Source organism: Microcebus murinus, chromosome 12, assembly GCF_040939455.1.
Source record: "Microcebus murinus isolate Inina chromosome 12, M.murinus_Inina_mat1.0, whole genome shotgun sequence".
In the NCBI taxonomy this organism is placed as follows: domain Eukaryota; kingdom Metazoa; phylum Chordata; class Mammalia; order Primates; family Cheirogaleidae; genus Microcebus; species Microcebus murinus.
Genome location: NC_134115.1, coordinates 42,410,445 through 42,428,908, shown reverse-complemented (window position 1 = coordinate 42,428,908; position 18,464 = coordinate 42,410,445). Strand labels below are relative to the sequence as shown.

The 18,464-nt window shown below is 40.1% G+C and overlaps 1 pseudogene; it reads left to right on the top strand.

Moving 5' to 3' along the window:
• LOC105874109 (MAP/microtubule affinity-regulating kinase 3-like) overlaps positions 1 to 18,008 on the top strand; it is a 38,906-nt pseudogene extending 20,898 nt beyond the window's left edge.
• The last annotated feature ends 456 nt before the right edge of the window (positions 18,009 to 18,464 follow it).

Below are 18,464 nucleotides of genomic sequence, written 5' to 3'. Positions count from 1 at the left end.
AGTCCTGAGACTCTTGTGTCTGTGTTTGTTTATTCACCCATCACTAGAAATGTTTACATTGCTGGTATTTTCTTTAATTTCAGTGTTCTAGGATTTAGGGGCCAAATCTACATTGGTCTGGTCCTATATAACTTTTACAAGTATGTCCTTAAATGGAACCCCGTTCATCCCCATCCTTTCATTTCTCTTCTCTGAATATTTTACACCTTCATTCTTTTACCTTGAAGATTTGATTCTTAGAATTGCATAGAGCATTACAGCTTTGAGAGCTTGAACCCATTCTGACACTAGTATTCCTGCTCATAGCATTTGTAAATGAAGTGGGGGTTTTTTTTGTTTTTTTTGTTTTTTTTTTGAGACAATTCTCACTTTGTTGCCCAGGTTAGAGTGAGTGCTGTGGCATCAGCCTCGCTCACAGCAACCTCAATCTCCTGGGCTCAAGTGATTCTACTGCCTCAGCCTCCCGAGTAGCTGGGACTACAGGCATGTGCCATCATGCCTGGCTAATTTTTTGTATATATATTTTTAGTTGGTCAATTAATTTTTTTCTATTTTTAGTAGAGACAGGGTCTCGCTCAGGCTGGTTTTGAATTCCTCACCTTGAGCAAGCCTGCCTCAGCCTTCCAGAGTGCTAGGATTACAGGCGTGAGCCACCACACCGGCTGTAAATGAAATGCTGATCGCTGTCTTTGTCTCTTTTGTGTTTGTTAGTTGCTATTAATAAGGAGAGGTTTTTAGTGCCTGTGGATGGGAGGGCAATTAGCAATGCCTACATATTGCCCTAAAACCATCCAGTTTAAAGGGAACTGTTTCTAAAACCCAAAAGAAACCTGGTATGGAATTTTCTCCTTTCTCTAGGGAAGATCTTAATAAGTTAGTTCTTCCTTAAGCACATAGATTCCATCTGGATTATTAATGCCTTTCTTTCCCAGCTTATACAATTTTAGAGATTAAAAAAGCTTGAGACATGGTGTCACACATAACACTCACCAAACTCCCATCAACGGGAACAGAGGCCAAGAGAGGCCACCAGGTCTCCTGAGGTTGCATAGCATGTGAGGAACAACTGGGGGTGGAATCCAGGACTCTGGTCCTGTGGCTTTGTTAACTAAACCACCTCATTGGTGTATGCTTTTTATAATAATAATCATCCTTCTTTCTTGGAGTTTCTAATAGTAAAAAGAAGTTCATAAAAGAATATTTTCAGAAATTATTTATAAAGAAAATCACTTATTGACCCCAATCCTGGTGATTTTTTATTTTTTATGGGGATGGAGAGAGTGTTCAGCAAAGGAAAGATTTAACTATGCCTATGACACTGTTCTTTTAAGTGATAAAAATTAGATAGGTTCCAAACTTGATGCCTAGCAAAGTACTTCCACTTGATACCAGGTGAAGACAGGCAAGCCTGTAGCCAGGCCAGCTTTTAGCTTGTCCTCCAGCCTCTTCTCACCCTCCCCTTTGCCTGCTTCTGGGTGTCTACCTCTGCATATATGCCTGCTTCTCTCAAACCACAGCGTAATTTGTAGCTGTGCTTCTTAATTTGGAACCTGTGTGTGAACGCTTATGTGTGTGTTCTTATACACTTTTCTGGGAAGGATGATTTTTATCAGGGTTTCAAGAGGTTCTTTAGCTTGTTTTTTGTTTGTTTGTTTGTTTGTTTGTTTTAAATCACGGGTTTACTAATCAGTAAATGGTATTGGGGCAAGTTGGTAGTCTTAGGAAAAAAAATTAATTTGTATCTATTTATCACATCTTATACAAGGATAAATTCCAATTGGAGTGAAGATAGAAATATAAAAAAATAAAACCCAGAAATATGAAAAGATGTTTCCTGGACATACTAAAAGAAAATGTGGGATGATTTGCTTCATAACTGGGACTGGTAAAGGTCTTTCTAACTATGACCTAAACCCATGAAAGAAAAGACTTACAGATTTCACTTCATAAAATTTCTATGTGGTACATCCATACCATGGACTACTATTATAATACTTACAACAAAAAGGAACAAACTATAATGTACGCAACATCTTGGATGGATCTCAAGGGAAATATACTGGGTGAAAAAAATCTCAATAGGTTACATACTATTCCATTCAAATAGCATTCTTGAAATGGCAGAATTATAGAGATGGAGAGCAAGTTAGTGGTTGCCAGGGCTTAGGGAAGGGGCTTGGGGTGAGAGGGAGGTGGCTGTGGCTGTCAAGGGGTAGCCCATGAGGTCTCTGAGCTGGAGCTGCACTGTGTCTCGACTGGTCGTCACCACACAAATCTGCACGTGTGATAAAAGGGTATAGAACTAAATACGCAGACACAGTTGAGTGGAAGTGAAATGGGAAATCTGAATGCATTCAGTGGATTGGATCAATGTCTGTTTCCATTCAGAATCTCAAATCTTAAAAGATTTTGTGTTTTATAAATATGATTAGTAAAAGTTTCAAAGCGGATCTATAGTAACCTGAAAGTTCACAATGTCAGTAAACCTCTCATGATATTGGGAAAAAAGATAAACGTTAAGGGTGATATTACCCTATATTTGGTCAACTCTTTGTTTTATATATTAAAATTACCAAACTGAGAGTTTATTTGTTCTTCTCCCATAAATAAAATTAAGCCCTGTGGGTCTTGCTCTGTGGCCTAGGCTGGAATGCAGTGGCCCAATCATAGCTCACTACAGCCTCAAACTCTTAACACTTGTTTACTTTTAATTCAGTTCCAAATATATTTGCCATTTAGATTTTTGTCCAAGTAGTAGCTTCACCCTCCCCCATTTTAATAGACCTAAAATATAAAGTCCCTTCTGCCTTAGAATAAATGATGAGCATTTGGTGCTGGTCTTTAAGATTACCTGTGGACATCACATCTGATGAATATACTAGTTATCATGTTCATTTCCAAAATTCTTTGCACTCTGGATCTCCTGTGCTACTACTATTGGAGTCTCCATATGGTTTATTACAGGGCATCAGTTAATCATTCACCAGGGGTGTCCCTAGGCTAAGCAAGCTCCACCCACTTCCTCCCTGTCGCTCACTTGAGGAACATGTTTTCCTTTGATTTTACCACCTTCCTCTGTCTACTCAATTCTTGTTTATCTAGAACATTGCGTGAGTGCTTTTAAAAAGATCCAAGATAAAACTTTAAAAGAAATGGCCCATAAAATCTATACTGTTCTGTTCCAAAAGGTGAAGGCATCTCTTGTACAAACAAAAATGGATGTAATTCACTCAGATATACAAGGTGAACCAGTTCATTATGCATGATGTGTATGCCTCTAATTAATTTGATTAGTTATCTATACAGTAACAGCCCCTTAAGATGTTTCCAAAGGACCACTATAAACAATTATTATTTTTTTAAAAAAATATTTAAGAAAAGTAGAAAGTTAGGGACTAATAAGTGAAATTTCAAAATTGAATTCCTTGCATAAACATTATATGTAAGTGGGAAACAGAGGATTTTACTGTTTTACATTTTTTTAGACACATGGCAATCTTAGATCATCTTATAAAATATGTTTATTGTCACATAATAAAATGTGAAATTATATTTTATCTTTTAGAAAGTGAACTCTTGGCCGGACGTGGTGGCTCACGCCTGTAATCCTAGCACTCTGGGAGGCCGAGGCGGGCAGATTGCTGGAGGTCAGGAGTTCGAAACCAGCCTGAGCAAGAGTGAGACCCCGTCTCTACTATAAATAGAAAGAAATTAACTGGCCAACTAATATATATAGAAAAAATGAGCTGGGCATGGTGGTGCATGCCTGTAGTCCCAGCTACTCGGGAGGCTGAGGCAGTAGGATTGCTTGAGCCCAAGAGTTTGAGGTTGCTGTGAGCTAGGCTGATACCACGGCACTCACCCTAGCCTGGGCAACAGAGTGAGACTCTGTCTCAAAAAAAAGAAAAGAAAAGAAAGTGAACTCTTTAGCTGGACCAGCTGTTCCTTCAGTTGTGGTGTATCTAAAAAGGAGTCATTAGATCAGCACCTCAGATAGTGACTTCAAAGAAGATGGAATTCCCTCCTGGAAATCAAGTGGCATTTCTGTTGGAGATGAAATTACTCCAGCCAGTCCCATGCTTGGGAATTCAAGTAATCCCAATAAGGCAGATATTCCTGAACACAAGAAAAGCTCAACTGTCCATAGTATAAGTGTTGTTGAACTAGAGAGGGGCCTAGGATCATAGAGTTGGAACCAGCCAGAAACAGCTGTTCTAAGCTTGTCCATTTTGCTCCTATTTTCTCCTCTGCCTAGAATGCCCTCCCTACCACACCACCATTCCCAATCTCCACCTATAGAAATCCTGCCTGCTCTATTGTAGGTATATCTTGTTGACAACCCTCTGTCTTAGTCCATTCCTACTGCTGTAACAAAATTCCTAAGAATGGATAATTTATAAAGAACAAAGATTTATTTCAGAGGCTGGGCACAGTGACTCACGATTGTAATCCTAGCACTTTGAGAGGCCAAGGTGGGAGGATCACTGAGGCTAGGAGTTCAAGACCAGCCTGAGCAAGAGCAAGACCCCATCTCTACTAAAAATAGAAAAATTAGCCAGGTGTGGTCATGTGTGACTATGGTCCCAGTTACTTAGGAGGCTGACAGAGAAGGATTGCTTGAGCCCAGGAGCTCAAGGTTGTAGTGAGCTGTGATAAGGCCACTGTACTCCAGCCTGGGCAACAGAGTGAGACTCTGTCTCAAAAAAAAAAAATTATTTCAGTTCTGGAGGTTGGGAAGTCCAAAATCAAGGTGCCATTGGGTTTGGTGTCTAGTGAGGGCCCTGTTCCCTGCTTCCAAGATGGCACCTTATTGCTGCATCTTCCTCAGGAGACTAACGCTCTGTCCTCACATGGCAGAAGGGATGGGAAGGACAAACTCTCCCCCTCAAATCCTTTTATAAGGCAATAATCCATTCATAAGGGCAGAACCCTCATGGCCTGATCACCTCCTAAAAGCCCCACCTTAATGTTATCACATTGGCAATAGAGTTTCGACATGAATTTTGGAGGAGACAATCATTCAAACTATAGCGTACCTCCCATATATTATACACTAGATGAGTGATGAGGTTCTTTACATCAGGTGCTATTTCCAGTTATTCCACAGACATGTGTTAAGCTTATATTGGTTATGTCAGGTACTGAGAGATGGGGAGACCTCAATCTAACAAAGGAAGAAGTAAAAACAATGACAGCTCAGACAGATGGCAGCAGACAGAAGCCTACCATAGATGCACCTGGAGGCCTGACTACCTGTGGCCCAGGGATGTGATGTTTGCATGGAGTCTTCAAAGGGCTGTCATGATAAAGGACACTGACTGAATTCCTACCACATGCCAGGGACCATGCTATGTGCTTTTCCGTGGATTAGCTACATTTTAAGGTGATGAAAATGAAGAAAAGTTAGGTAATTGCCTGAAATTACACTGCTGACCTGAACCCAGCTCCTAATCCCAACCTATAACAAAATCTCCCCAGTAAGTAGATAGTATTTGCTAAATTAAATTGAATCCATTTAGCTTCAGTAACTTTTCCTGTGGATTGAAGTATCTTCTATCTGATCTAAGATAGTAATTTTTATCCTTAGCACTCCAAGAAGTAATTTTATAAAGAATTTGCAGAGAAGCGAATGATCTCAAGGTTATTCTGCAAGCACGTTTCTCCCTACAAAATTAGCAGTGAGCCCTCCGTCCCCAGAGACACCCTGCAGTGAGGAGCCTGGGGCCCCTGCTGCTCACTGTGGCATCTCTTTGTGCCATCCAGGGTGGGCGGGGTGCCTAAAGGAGGCCAAGGGGTTTCCGTCCTCTGACCTTGTGCTTAGAGTTAACCCTGTGTGAAAAGTTTTTCTTTTTAATTTTCACATCTGAGTACCATGAAATAGGATTGTCATCCCATAGTCCTAAAGTTAAGATTCAGTCTCCAACTTTTCTTGACAGTTCACAGAGAAGAGAAGGACCTCCGTCTCTGTCTTCAGGACTTTCCATTCCTGCCGCTTTTATCCGCACGCTGCCCTTCCAAAAGTATGTCATGAGCATTATCAGTCACCTATATTTGATTAATAATAAATGTCTATTCAAGTTGCCTTTTTTTTAGTGCTCTTCCACACTTTATCAGAAGCAACACAGTTCTGAAGGAGATGCAGTTAAAGTTATAACAGGTGTTCTAGCTTGTCAATATACAGTTTTATCATTTTCATTAAAAAAGCAGATTACAATGGTGCCCTCATTTGCATTATAATTAGTTACAAGACACTCAAGTTGCCCATTTTTATTTATTTATTTATCTATTTCAGCATATTATGGGGATACAAATGTTAAGATTATGTATATTGCCCATGCCCCCCCCTCAAGTCAGAGCTTCAAGCGTGACCATCCCCCAAACGTTGCACATCTCACTCATTATGTTTGTATATACCCATCCCCTCCTCCCCCCTCCCACCTGCCCAACACCCGATAAATGTTATTCCCATATGTCCACCAACGTTTTGATCCGTTAATACCAATTGGATGGTGAGTACATGTGGTGCTTGTTTTTCCATTCTTGAAATACTTCACTTAGTAGAATGGGTTCCAGCTCTATCCAGGAAAATACAAGAGGTGCTATATCACCTTCCTTCCTTCCTTCCTTCCTTCCTTCCTTCCTTCCTTCCTTCCTTCCTTCCTTCCTTCCTTCCTTCCTCTTCCCTCTTCCTTTCCTTTTCCTTTCCTTTCCTTTCCTTTCCTTTCCTTTCCTTTCCTTTCCTTTCCTTTCCTTTCCTTTCCTTTCCCTTCCCTTCCCTTCCCTTCCCTTCCCTTCCCTTCCCTTCCCTTCCCTTCCCTTCCCTTCCCTTCCCTTCCCTTCCCTTCCCCTTCCTCCCTTCCCTTCCCTTCCCTTCCCTTCCCTTCCCTTCCCTTCCCTTCCCTTCCCTTCCCTTCCCTTCCCTTTCCCTTCCCTTCCCTTCCCTTCCCTTCCCTTCCCTTCCCTTCCCTTCCCTTCCCTTCCCTTCCTTTCCTTCCTTTCCTTTCCTTTCCTTTCCTTTCCTTTCCTTTCCTTTCCTTTCCTTTCCTTTCTCTTTCTTTCTTTCTTTCTTTTCTTTCTTTCTTTCTTTCTTTCTTTCTTTCTTTCTTTCTTTCTTTCTTTCTTTCTTTCTTTCTTTCTTTCTTTCCTTCCTTCCTTCCTCTCTCTCTCTCTCTTTCTTTCTTTCTTTCTCTCTTTCTCTCTTTCTTTCTCTCTCTCTCTCTCTCTCTTTCTCTCTTCCTTTCTTTCCTTTCCTTTCCTTTCCTTTCCTTTCCTTTCCTTTCCTTTCCTTCCCCCTTCCCCTTCCCCTTCCCCTTTCCCTTCCCCTTCCCCTTCCCCTTCCCCTTCCCCTTCCCCTTCCCCTTCCCCTTCTCCTTCTCCTTCTCCTTCTCCTTCTCCTTCTCCTTTTCCTTTCCTTTCCTTTCCTTTCCTTTCCTTTCCTTTCCTTTCCTTTCCTTTCCTTTCCTTTCCTTTCCTTTCCTTTCCTTTCCTTTCCTTTCCTTTCCTTTCTCAGAGTCTCACTTTGTTGCCCAGGCTAGAGTGAGTGCCGTGGCATCAGCCTAGCTCACAGCAACCTCAAACTCTTGGGCTCAAGCAATCCTCCTGCCTCAGCCTCCCAAGTAGCTGGGACTACAGGCATGCGCCACCATGCCCAGCTAATTTTTTCTATATATATTAGTTGGCCAATTAATTTCTTTCTATTTATAGTAGAGATGGGGTCTCGCTCTTGCTCAGGCTGGTTTCAAACTCCTGGCCTGGAGCAATGCGCTTGCCTCGGCCTCCCAGAGTGCTAGGATTACTCACCCATGGTGAGCCACTGTACCTGGCCTCACTGTTGTTTCTTAAAGCTGAATAGTACTCCATGCTATACATATACCACATTTTATTAATCCACTCTTGTATTGATGGGCACTTGGGTTGTTTCCACAACTTTGCAATTGTGAATTGTGCTGCTATAAACATTCAAGTGCAGGTGTCTTTTTTGTAGAGTGTCATTTGATCTTTTGGGTAGATGCCCAGTAGTGGAATTGTTGGATCAAATGGTAGATCTACTTGTATAGGTATCTCCATATTAAGTTGCTCATTTTTAAATTGTGCTCTCATTTTGTGGTTGAGTTGTAAGAATTCTTTATATATTCTGGAGACTAGACCCTAAACCAGATATATGATTTGCAAATATTTTTTTCTCATTGTGTAAATTTTCTTTTCACTTTCTTGATAATGGTCTTTGCACAAGTTTTCATGTTGATGAAATCTACTTTATTTTTTCTTTTATTGCTCATGGTTTTGGTGTCACATCTATGAATCTATTTCAAATCCAGTATTATGTAGATGTGTTATATCTTAATTTTTATTATTTTTATTTATATATCTTACATTTATAACCCTACTTTTTAATTTTGAAAGTATTTGCTTTTAAAAATGGTGGCTCACCCTATAGTCCTACTTTCATTTAAATAATCTGTGAATTATTACTTTATTGATCATTATAAACCATTATTATAGTCACCCTACATTAGCCATTTTTCATGTTTTTTCCTACCAGAAGAGAGGGTAGAGGTTGTTATCCTCACTCCCTTTTTTGATCTTTTGGCCATTACTATGGGTATTTTAGCATAGTTTAAAGACTGAGTACTACTGTTTATGTAAATGAGTTCTTTTTTCCCTTCATTATACTATATTTATGAAATAGTTTAAGACAAAAATGCCCCTTTTTATAGAGTAAAATGGCATCTGGAGGAATGACATGGCGAAGTGCGCATGTTAGCAGTGAGAGAACTGCCGCTGATAGACATGCAGTGATTCAGAATGGCAAAGAAAACAGGCTTGGTTTGGGGGGAGAGGAAAAAGAGAAGTTGGGTTGGTAGAGAGTAGTTAAATATATTTATTCTATATAGAACAAATTTCCCAGGCTGGCATGGATTTTGCTTCCTTGTTTTCAGAAGACGAGTCTTGTATAAACTAAATTCAAAGATAGAAATCAAGAGATAAGAGTCTAAGTGGGTCCTAGAGTAAAAATCTATAAAAATAAACTTACATCATCCTCCTAATTTGCACATTATTTACTCATGTCTAGCATCAAAATTGTTTCTTTATTTTCTTCTGACATTTATTTTCTAAAGTTGCATTGTAAGGTTTCTGTTTCCTTAATACTAACCTTACGTTTGATCTCTTTAGTCATATGAAATGTTTGATCACTTATATGACAGCCTAAGCAAAGATTCTTCTTTCCTCCTTACTCCCCCAAACCAAACTATTTATAATTTCCCTATTCCATAGACCACATAGGTTTGAATTGTTATGGGGAATAAAGCTTGTTATATTAGATTGTTTATTATTCAGTGAATTTTAGCAATATTTGCATTCTAGTGTTCTCTTTTCTGAGTCCTATGTGTCTTTTTTTTTTTTTTTTTTTTTTTTTTTTTAGACAGACTCTCACTCTATTGCCCAGGCTAGAGTGCCATGGCGTCAGCCTAGCTCACAGCACCCTCAAACTCCTGGGCTCAAGCAATCCTTCTGCCTCAGCCTCCCGAGTAGCTGGGACTACAGGCATGCGCCACCATGCTCGGCTAACTATTATTTAGCCAATTAATTTCTTTCTATTTTTAGTAGAGACGGGGTCTCACTCTTGCTCAGGCTTGTTTCGAACTTCTGACCTTGAGCGATCCACCTGCCTCAGCCTCCCAGAGTGCTAGGATTACAGGCATGCGCCGCCATGCCCAGCTAATATTTTCTCTCTATATATTAGTTGGCCAATTAATTTCTTTCTATTTTTAGTAGAGATGGGGTCTTGCTCTTGCTCAGGCTGGTTTTGAACTCCTGACCTGGAGCAATCCTCCTGCCTCGGCCTCCCAGAGTGCTAGGATTACAGGCGTGAGCCACTGCGCCCGGCCAGTCCTATGTGTCTTAACATTATCTTTTTCCTTATGGTTAAAAACTATTAAGACTTAATTGAGTATAGCAACTGGGCTAGAGTCTTTACAGATAGTGATTTCTTAACAGCTTATTCTCTCACAGATTTTCTTTTCTTACAGTTCTATGCTCCTTTATCAAATGTCTTCTAGTTCAAAGTGACTTAGAAGATATCGGTAGAAGACTTAATTAGAAGTTTCTAATGTTATGGATTCAGTCTTTGAGACTGGAAAACTTGTTTCATGACCTTTCTTGTTTTTTAAAAATGCTTCTGACTTGTTGAACTGCTCTCTCAGGCTCCTTCTGAACTTCAGGATATGTGACTCTGTGAGTTGCAGAGTCAGACTTCTTACAGGTGTTAAGACCAGGGGCTGCTCTCTGCTCCCCATCCTGTGTCTGTGGGTGCAGCCTCCAGGCACTGCACGTTATGCCTGTGCTTGTCTACTTCTCCTTTCCTAAAATTATTCATTTCACTCTTTGAAAATAGTTTTTACGACTTCTTTAATTTCTCTGGAGTCATTTCCTTTCTGTGTTCCCCCTGCAGACACCTTCCTTATTGGGGCTGACTCCTCCAGATCCTGACCTGGGCCTTGTCGCTTCTCTTCCCGTAAATCACTGGAATACTTTACTTTTGAAGATGTTGTCTTTATCTTTAGCTAAATAGAGCCTCAGTGCCCAACCATACAAGACAGGCCCCATAGATTTAATTATATCAGATTTTCTTTTTCTTTCTGTCTTACAAATGAATTAAAAGACTGTGGAAAATTATTGGGTTTGAAGGCTGAACTTGTGGTCATATTTTTTTTACTTTCAGTTAAGGCACTCAGTGTGACTATTTTCTCTCCCTTAAAAATGATGCCTGAGGTTGGATGTGGTGGCTCATGCCTGTAATCCTAGCACTCTGGGAGGTCGAGGTGGGAGCATCGCTTGAGGTCAGGAGTTTGCGACCAGCCTGAGCAAGAGGGAGACCCTGTGTCTACCAAAAATAGAAAAATTAGCTGGGCATAGTGGTGTTTGCCTGTAGTCCCAGCTACTGGGGAGGCTGAGGCAGGAGGATTGCTTTAGCCCAGGAGTTTGAGGTTGCAGTGAACTATGATGACACCACTGTACTCTAGCTGGGGCAATAGAGCAAGACCCTGTATCAAAAACAAACAAATGATTTCAATTATCTTTGATTATTAATAGTTGCATTTAGCCTTTTCTGCACAAATTACTTCTTAGGCAGATTATTGCTTCCGCTTCATCTCTCCCTTCTATATATCTTTTTCCTTCACTAATTTAAAAATACTAGTGAACTACAGGATGCCTGGACCTATGCCTGAAACAAGCATATTAAGTTCCATTTTCAGCCTTAAATGTGTTGGACTTTTTTCCTCTATGTATGAGTGTTTATATAGAATTTCAACATGAGAATGATCATGGCTGATAAAAACTGTGAAAAGGTTGGAACCAAAGGACTCCTATGCCTTAAATGAGTCTTACTACCTTCAAAATTTTATACCAAGCATAGGATGATATTTCAAAGGCTCACCAAATGTAGGCTTTTCTCCCTCTTGCCACAGGCAATCTTTCTGTTTATCAGCTTTACAGTGTGAAAAATAAAGTTAATCATTGGTCTGGGGAAGCTTAGCTTCTGGCAAGTTATTGCTTTGGCACAAGCACCTGTGAGTAGTTTTCTGAGTAAGACTCACCTTGAAACCAGGTGTGCTGAAGTCCAGCCTGCTTTTTGCTGGAATCCTCCTTAGGTAGCTATTCTACCTTCTGTTATCGGTCTCCAAAAATGGCTGATTCCAACCATGACTAACAGTCAATATAAACTAGGCTTAGGCTTTTGAAGGTTTGATGACATCTTTAATTGTATGATTCTGTCAAGATGGTAAGTTTTACAGAGTCTTAAACCACTGAGCACAGTGGTACCCTTTCCCTCTTAACTTACCTTTTGCTCCTAAGTACTGGAAAAAACCCCTTCGATCTGGATTGATTATACCTGATTTTCTCCACTGTGCATAAAAGGTATATTGTGATTGTAAATTTTCATATGCTGTGTTTGTAAGAGTCTCTTGTTTTCTGATCTCCACAGCACTATTCCACTCTAGTTACTTCAACATACAGTATTAGCCATGCAACCACCCCAGATCGAATCTGCTTCCCAAGAAGCACTGCCTGCGGCAGCACTTTCCAGGATCAGCCAGGGGAGTGGCGAAGGGCAACTGATAATGGCCTCCCCGCCTCTCCCAGCCTGTCCCATGAAGCCACACTATTGCTCCAGACTCGAAGCTGAAGTTCCACTATCGTTTTAGTAAATTAACTTCAAAACTCAGAAAAGAGGAGGTAAGTGTCAAGTGATGCTAGTTGTTTTAGAGTGAACACATAGAGCATAAGGAGAAATGTTTTTTCTGTGGTGTGAAGCCACCGCGCAGATATTTTTCATTCTGCCTTCAGCTCATGTTTTTCTGGTTTTTTTACATATCTAACTTTATACGTTAAAACCATTAAAATAGAAATTACAGAGTTTTTTCATAACACTAAAAGTTGTCTAGCATTTTGGAGCTTTTTGTTATTCTTTAATTACATTCTTTTTGGTCACAAATTTATCCTCATGGCATGTTCACTGTGGTTTAGCAAAACTCCGGTTCTGGTGTAAGCAAGGGACTGGTGCCCCTAGCAATCACCAAGGAAGACAATGCCCCATAGACACAAAGGAGAGGGACATTTCCTCTTTTCTCACTTAATTGTCATTAAGGAGCACTAAGTTTCTTAAAGTCCAAATCTTGAAATTGTTCTCTGTTTCAGTATGTTATCTTGAGGGCAGGAGAACTTTCTTCAAAAGTATATTGTGGGAGATAAAACCCCTGGTGTATTTTCAAAAAATAATAGTGTCATCTTAGCATATCCAGGGCATAAGAAAGAAAAAAATAATAATATCAGGCTATGCATAAAATGCTTCATGTATCTAGTTAGGCTGTCTTTTTTTTTTTTGAGACAGAGTCTCGCTTTGTTGCCCAGGCTAGAGTGAGTGCCGTGGCATCAGCCTGGCTCACAACAACCTCAAACTCCTGGGCTCAAGCAATCCTTCTGCCTCAGCCTCCCAAGTAGCTGGGACTACAGGCATGTGCCACCATGCCCGGCTAATTTTTTCTATATATATTAGTTGGCCAATTAATTTCTTTCTATTTATAGTAGAGACGAGGTCTCGCTCTTGCTCAGGTTGGTTTTGAACTGAGCTCAAACAATCTGCCCGCCTCGGCCTCCCAGAGAGCTAGAATTACAGGCATGAGCCACCGCGCCCAGCTAGGCTGTCTTTTTGAGCCTTGGAAAACGCTAAAGGTCCTTGGAGGTAATTTCGACTTCATTTACTTGATCTAGTATACATGTTGCAAAAGCCTAGAAATATTGGTTGCTTCCAGAGGAAAAAGAAAGGATACCACTTTGAACCATAAGCAAGTAGGGAAAGGTACCTTTAGCCAGGAACAAACCCCAGAAACCCAAGAGCCCCTGCAGTTTCAGGCCTCCCTGGGGGAAATTCTTTGAAATTAAGCCTGACCGTGGATGAGTCTGTCTGAGGTTTCCTGCAGGTTTGCCTGCTGCTGCCCCTCTTGTGTGTCAGCTGTGTCTCAGGAAACAGCAGCTGGAGTCTTCTCAGGTCTGCTGTGGTCAGTGCCCCTCCTGTTTCTCTGCACTCCCATGGTCTGTTAGCACCCTGCCCAGTGTCACACCATGGCCGTTATTTAAACTGTAAGCCAAATGTCACTTTTTAGTCTTCTTAATTTCTCCAGATTAATCACCTAAAATTTAGGTGAGTCATGTTAAAAAGTCTCATCTGTTTACTGTTAGGATATCAAATAGTAGATATGGTAGGATTTATGATATCCATTAGCATTAACTAGAAACCAGACAAGTCAACATGTTTCAGTCCACATTATTCTCTTCTCATCCCCAGCCCCTTTACTAAGACACCCCATTCCAGACTGAGCAGAACAGAGTGGTCTAAAGGGCCTTGCTAATTTTGGGGCTGGGTTCATGACCAGCGAGAGAGACAGTGCATTCAATCCAAAAAGAGTGTGTTGACCCCCAGGCTAAATCATTCCTTCCTTTCAGGGTCACCCTATGGCCTGTCCCAGGCTCCCTTGTCCCCTAGCTCCTTCCACAGGGACTAGGCTAAAATGAAATCTGCCTCTGAAACTTGGGTGGTAAAAGATGGAGCCGGGTACCATTTATGTGGCTGTTCACCTTCTGTGGCTGCTTAGTGTCAACCAGTATTTTCCCCTCTGAGCCCCAAGCAGAGGGGTGTGCAGCTAAGTTCAGAAAGGCAGCTTTGTGTCCATGCACTTTGTTCTGTAATGGGCTCTTTGAATAAAACCTTGCACATCATTAAAATCCTTTAGTTTATTTAATTGTTTCCTTTGTGCTCCTTTTTGGGTCATCTTAAGACTGTTGATAAAAATATCAGCTACCGTTATTTGAATGTTTACTATGTGCTAATATAGATGTCTGTAGATATACAGATATACCCATTTTACAATTATAAATATGTCTCTCTTTGTATGTAACCCTAACCCTAAATACATACATATTTATAAATACAAAATGGATATGTCTGTATTTATATATATATATATACACACTCACTACATCTCCATAGTCTAGTGGAGTAGATATTCCCCATTTCATAGAAGAACGAAGATGAGGTTCAGAGAGGTTAAGGTACATGTTCAAGATCCTACAGCAGAAAAGTGTCAGGCAGAGCCAGGTCTGTGACCAGAGGAGGCCCTTTAAGCCACTATACTTGTGCCCCCTTAGAAAACTCGGTGAAGGACTGGTACAGGTGTGAGTCCTTTTCTCTTATTTCCTAATTATGTTCGTTTCATGTATTTGAATTGAGATTGGAGATGCAGGTTTCTTGTTTAAAAAATTCTAGGTGGTTGGCTGGGCGTGGTATCTCATGCCTACGATCCCAGCACTTTGGGAGGCCAAGACTGAAGCATGGCTTGAGGCCAGCCTGGGCAATAATGAGACCCTGTCTCTACAGAAAATAGAAAAATTAGCCAGGCATGGTGGCATGTGCCTGTAGTCCCAGCTACTTGGGAAGGTGAGGCAGGAAGATCACTTGAGCTGAGCTCAGGAGTTTGAGGTTACAGCGAGCTATGATGACACCACGGCACACTCCAACCTGGGCTATAGAGTGAGATCCTGTTCCCACCGCCCCTCCACCCCCAAAAAAGTTTCTTGGTGGTGGTTTTATTCTACAACTTTCAAATTTCCAAGTATTTCTACCCCTCAGTTTTTGTAGATAGCTTTCTTTATCTTGTGTCGTTAAAGCTTGCAAACCAAGGCCTGTCGTCTCCCTTAGTCATCCTTCAGTTACAGGCGGCTTGCTCCTAAAAACAATCAAGGTCCATATTGCAGTGGTTGGAGCTCCTTGTCCTCCCTTAGCAATAATTGCTAGGATTAAAGTTGCAGTGCCTGAGAGGCCAGGGTATTTGCACTTAGGTGCTGCAAGGGAGATAGGGCCTGGCTAGGTAAGGAGGGCTGGTGTCAGAAAACCTACACTCTGCCTGGACAACATGGCTTTGCAGAGCTGCGAACCCTTTGTAGTCAGGAGTGAGACTCTTCCCTCCTAGGGCCAGGCCTGGCCTGCTCAGATTCGTCCACATGGCCGGGGCCACAGTGCAGAGTGCAAAGGCGTCCATCCCGCAGTGTCCTCCTCCTTTATACCTCACGGGGTTCATGGGAGGAAAAGTTAAGAAAATTGGTCCTATAGTATTTGACCAGTATCCCTGACTTTTCCCAGGTATGAAATTAGGAAATGAACATATAAAATTTTTTTAGTCATTTTTCAACTAAAATAATTGTTGGAATGATACCACCTTATATTTATGTAGTATTTATTTATAAAATACTTTCACACGTGTGGTCCTCTTTACAGTGGATAACACTGCTGTGTACCACTTTTGATCTGATGACGAAGTGGTTGGCAGTTATTTACAGTAGTTAGACATTTTTTTAAATTGGCCAGTTAGTATCTGAAGCAATGCCAGAGTTATCCCAAATTAGAAAAAGTCCAAGGATTTCATTAATTCAGTCATTCAGCAGATAAATATCATTGTGTCTTGTGGTCCAGTTGCAGAACTGGCCTCTACAAATAGAAGTTAACAAGCCCAGCCTGTACTTGCCCAGGGAGGCTGATCCTAAAAATCTGATCCATAGTTCAAAAAGTCTTTTGTTAGATTCTGTTTGGCACAGTCTTTGCATCTCCTTAAATTGTTTTTAGTGACCAGAGTCACCCTTTATAAATAGAGTTCTTCCAGTTTATTACATAAATATAAATCCATACCGTTATCTTGTCATTTAATTTTTATTTATTTTGAGATCTAAAACTACAAAGTCTATTTCAGTTTAAAACTCAATAACCTATGTTTTTCTTAAAGTGATTTATATCATACCACTGTAATGAATGTTCTGTTAACGTTTAAATCATCTTCCTGAAAGAAGTAATGATCTTCTTAACAGTTAAATGTTTTATAATGAAATTTTTTGATGTATAAGAAGGCAAGATTTTTGTTAATAAGATACTCTGTAGAAAATTGAGAAATGCTGTTTTAGTACTAGTACATTGCACATGACTTGTCATTTCTTTAACACAAGATTAAGTTTTCTCTTTCTTTTTTTTTTGGAGACAGAGTCTCACTCTGTTGCCTGGGCTAGAGTGCTGTGGCATCAGCCTAGCTCACAGCAACTTCAAACTCCTGGGCTCAAGCAATCCTCTTGCCTCAGCCTCCCGAGTAGCTGGGACTACAGGCATGCACCACCATGCCCAGCTAATTTTTTCTATGTATTTTTAGTTGGCCAATTTATTTCTTTCTATTTTTAGTAGAGACGGGGTCTCACTCTTGCTCAGGCTGGTTTCAAACTCCTGACCTTGAGCCATCCCGCCGCCTCGGCCTCCCAGAGTGCTAGGATTACAGGCATGAGCCACCGTGACTGGCCAAGATGTTAAGTTTTATGTTAAAAGTATATTTATCTGAAGAACTTAAATAGGTTTAATTACATCTGATGTCAATATTTACTGCTGAAGTGTTTCTTCCAAGTATAGATTTTTTAAATATTTCTAGTTAAAAGATTACATACTCATTTAATTATATGTAATAATTTTACATTTTCAACAAATGTCACCATTTCATTATTTATTGGCCAGAAGAGGAGCCCTGTTTTATTTGGGTTTTTTTTCTTTCTGTCTACAATTGATTATATTTTCAGTTTAATTTGTACAAATTGTTTCTGTTAAATTTTTTTTAAATTTTCTTTTAGAAACATGTCATTCAGGTTTATCAAAAGGTAGGATTTATTTATACACATTGATTTTCCAATCATCACCCCCAAATGGCCCCTGTAATTAACATCAGGTTTGGCTTTCTGGCCTTGGTTTTTCCTTAAAAACTAACCTTTCTGCTGAGAATGAAATACTTACTTCCTTAAAAGGAAACTAGAAAGAAACAGATTTACTCTGTCAGGCATTTTAAAGGGACTGTGATGCCCATGTAGCAAAAGGCCCGTGTATGCTCTATGCATTTTTTCTTTCTTTTTTAATTTCAAAATATTAAGGGATTCAAATGTTTTAGGTTACATAGATTGCTTCAAGATGGCATCACTCTTGCCATGCAACAGTCTGTTTTCCTATAATAGATAGGATAGATATACAGAATATAGATTTGATATATATATTCAATTTAGATATATTCAAAACATAAAAATATTTTTTTAAATTACAGGTCTAAGACTCTCCAGAGTGTCCATGGCAACCGGCATCACTCAAGACTATGGCTGCCCTGTCAGCATGGGGCCCAGAGTGAGCGGAGCAAAGCCCCTGGTAGACCCTTAATGGCCCTGGAATGTAAATGAGAAATAAACTTGGTTGTCACAAGCCACTGAGATTTGGGGGCAGTTCGTCTGAGCACAGTATAGCTTCCTTGACTGACATATGACCATACCCTGAGCATGTCTTTTCTGAGTTATCCTTTCAGTCTGATGTCAATTTGGTAAAAAAGAGATTTTTGCTGAAACATTTCCTTGTCATGCCTGTGTCTAGCTGATACCCTCTACAGAAAAAATAAATAAAATCAATGTTATCAGAAATAGTTTATGCATATTTAAGCAAATTCATACTTTTTCTCCTTTTCTGCAACACAAATGATTACATGCTTTATATCCTGTTCTATACCTTACTTTTTTTCACTTTATATTTTAGAAATTATTCTATAACAGTACATATATGTTTTTCCTTATCATTTTTATATCAATGTAATATTCCAAGACTATTGCTTGCTTGCTTGTGTTTTCTTTCTTTCCTTCCTTCTTCTTTCCTTCCTTTCTTTCTTTTCTTTTCCCTTTCCTTTTCCTTTCCTCTTTCTTTTTCTTTCTTTCCCAGTGCTCTATTGACGGGCCTTTGAGAAGTTTCTAATCTTTTGCCATTCTGAAAAATACTGGGTTAGCCCTCAGTATACTGAGAAAAATAATTATTATCATTTACCTCAGCCAGTGGACACCTTTAATTTTGT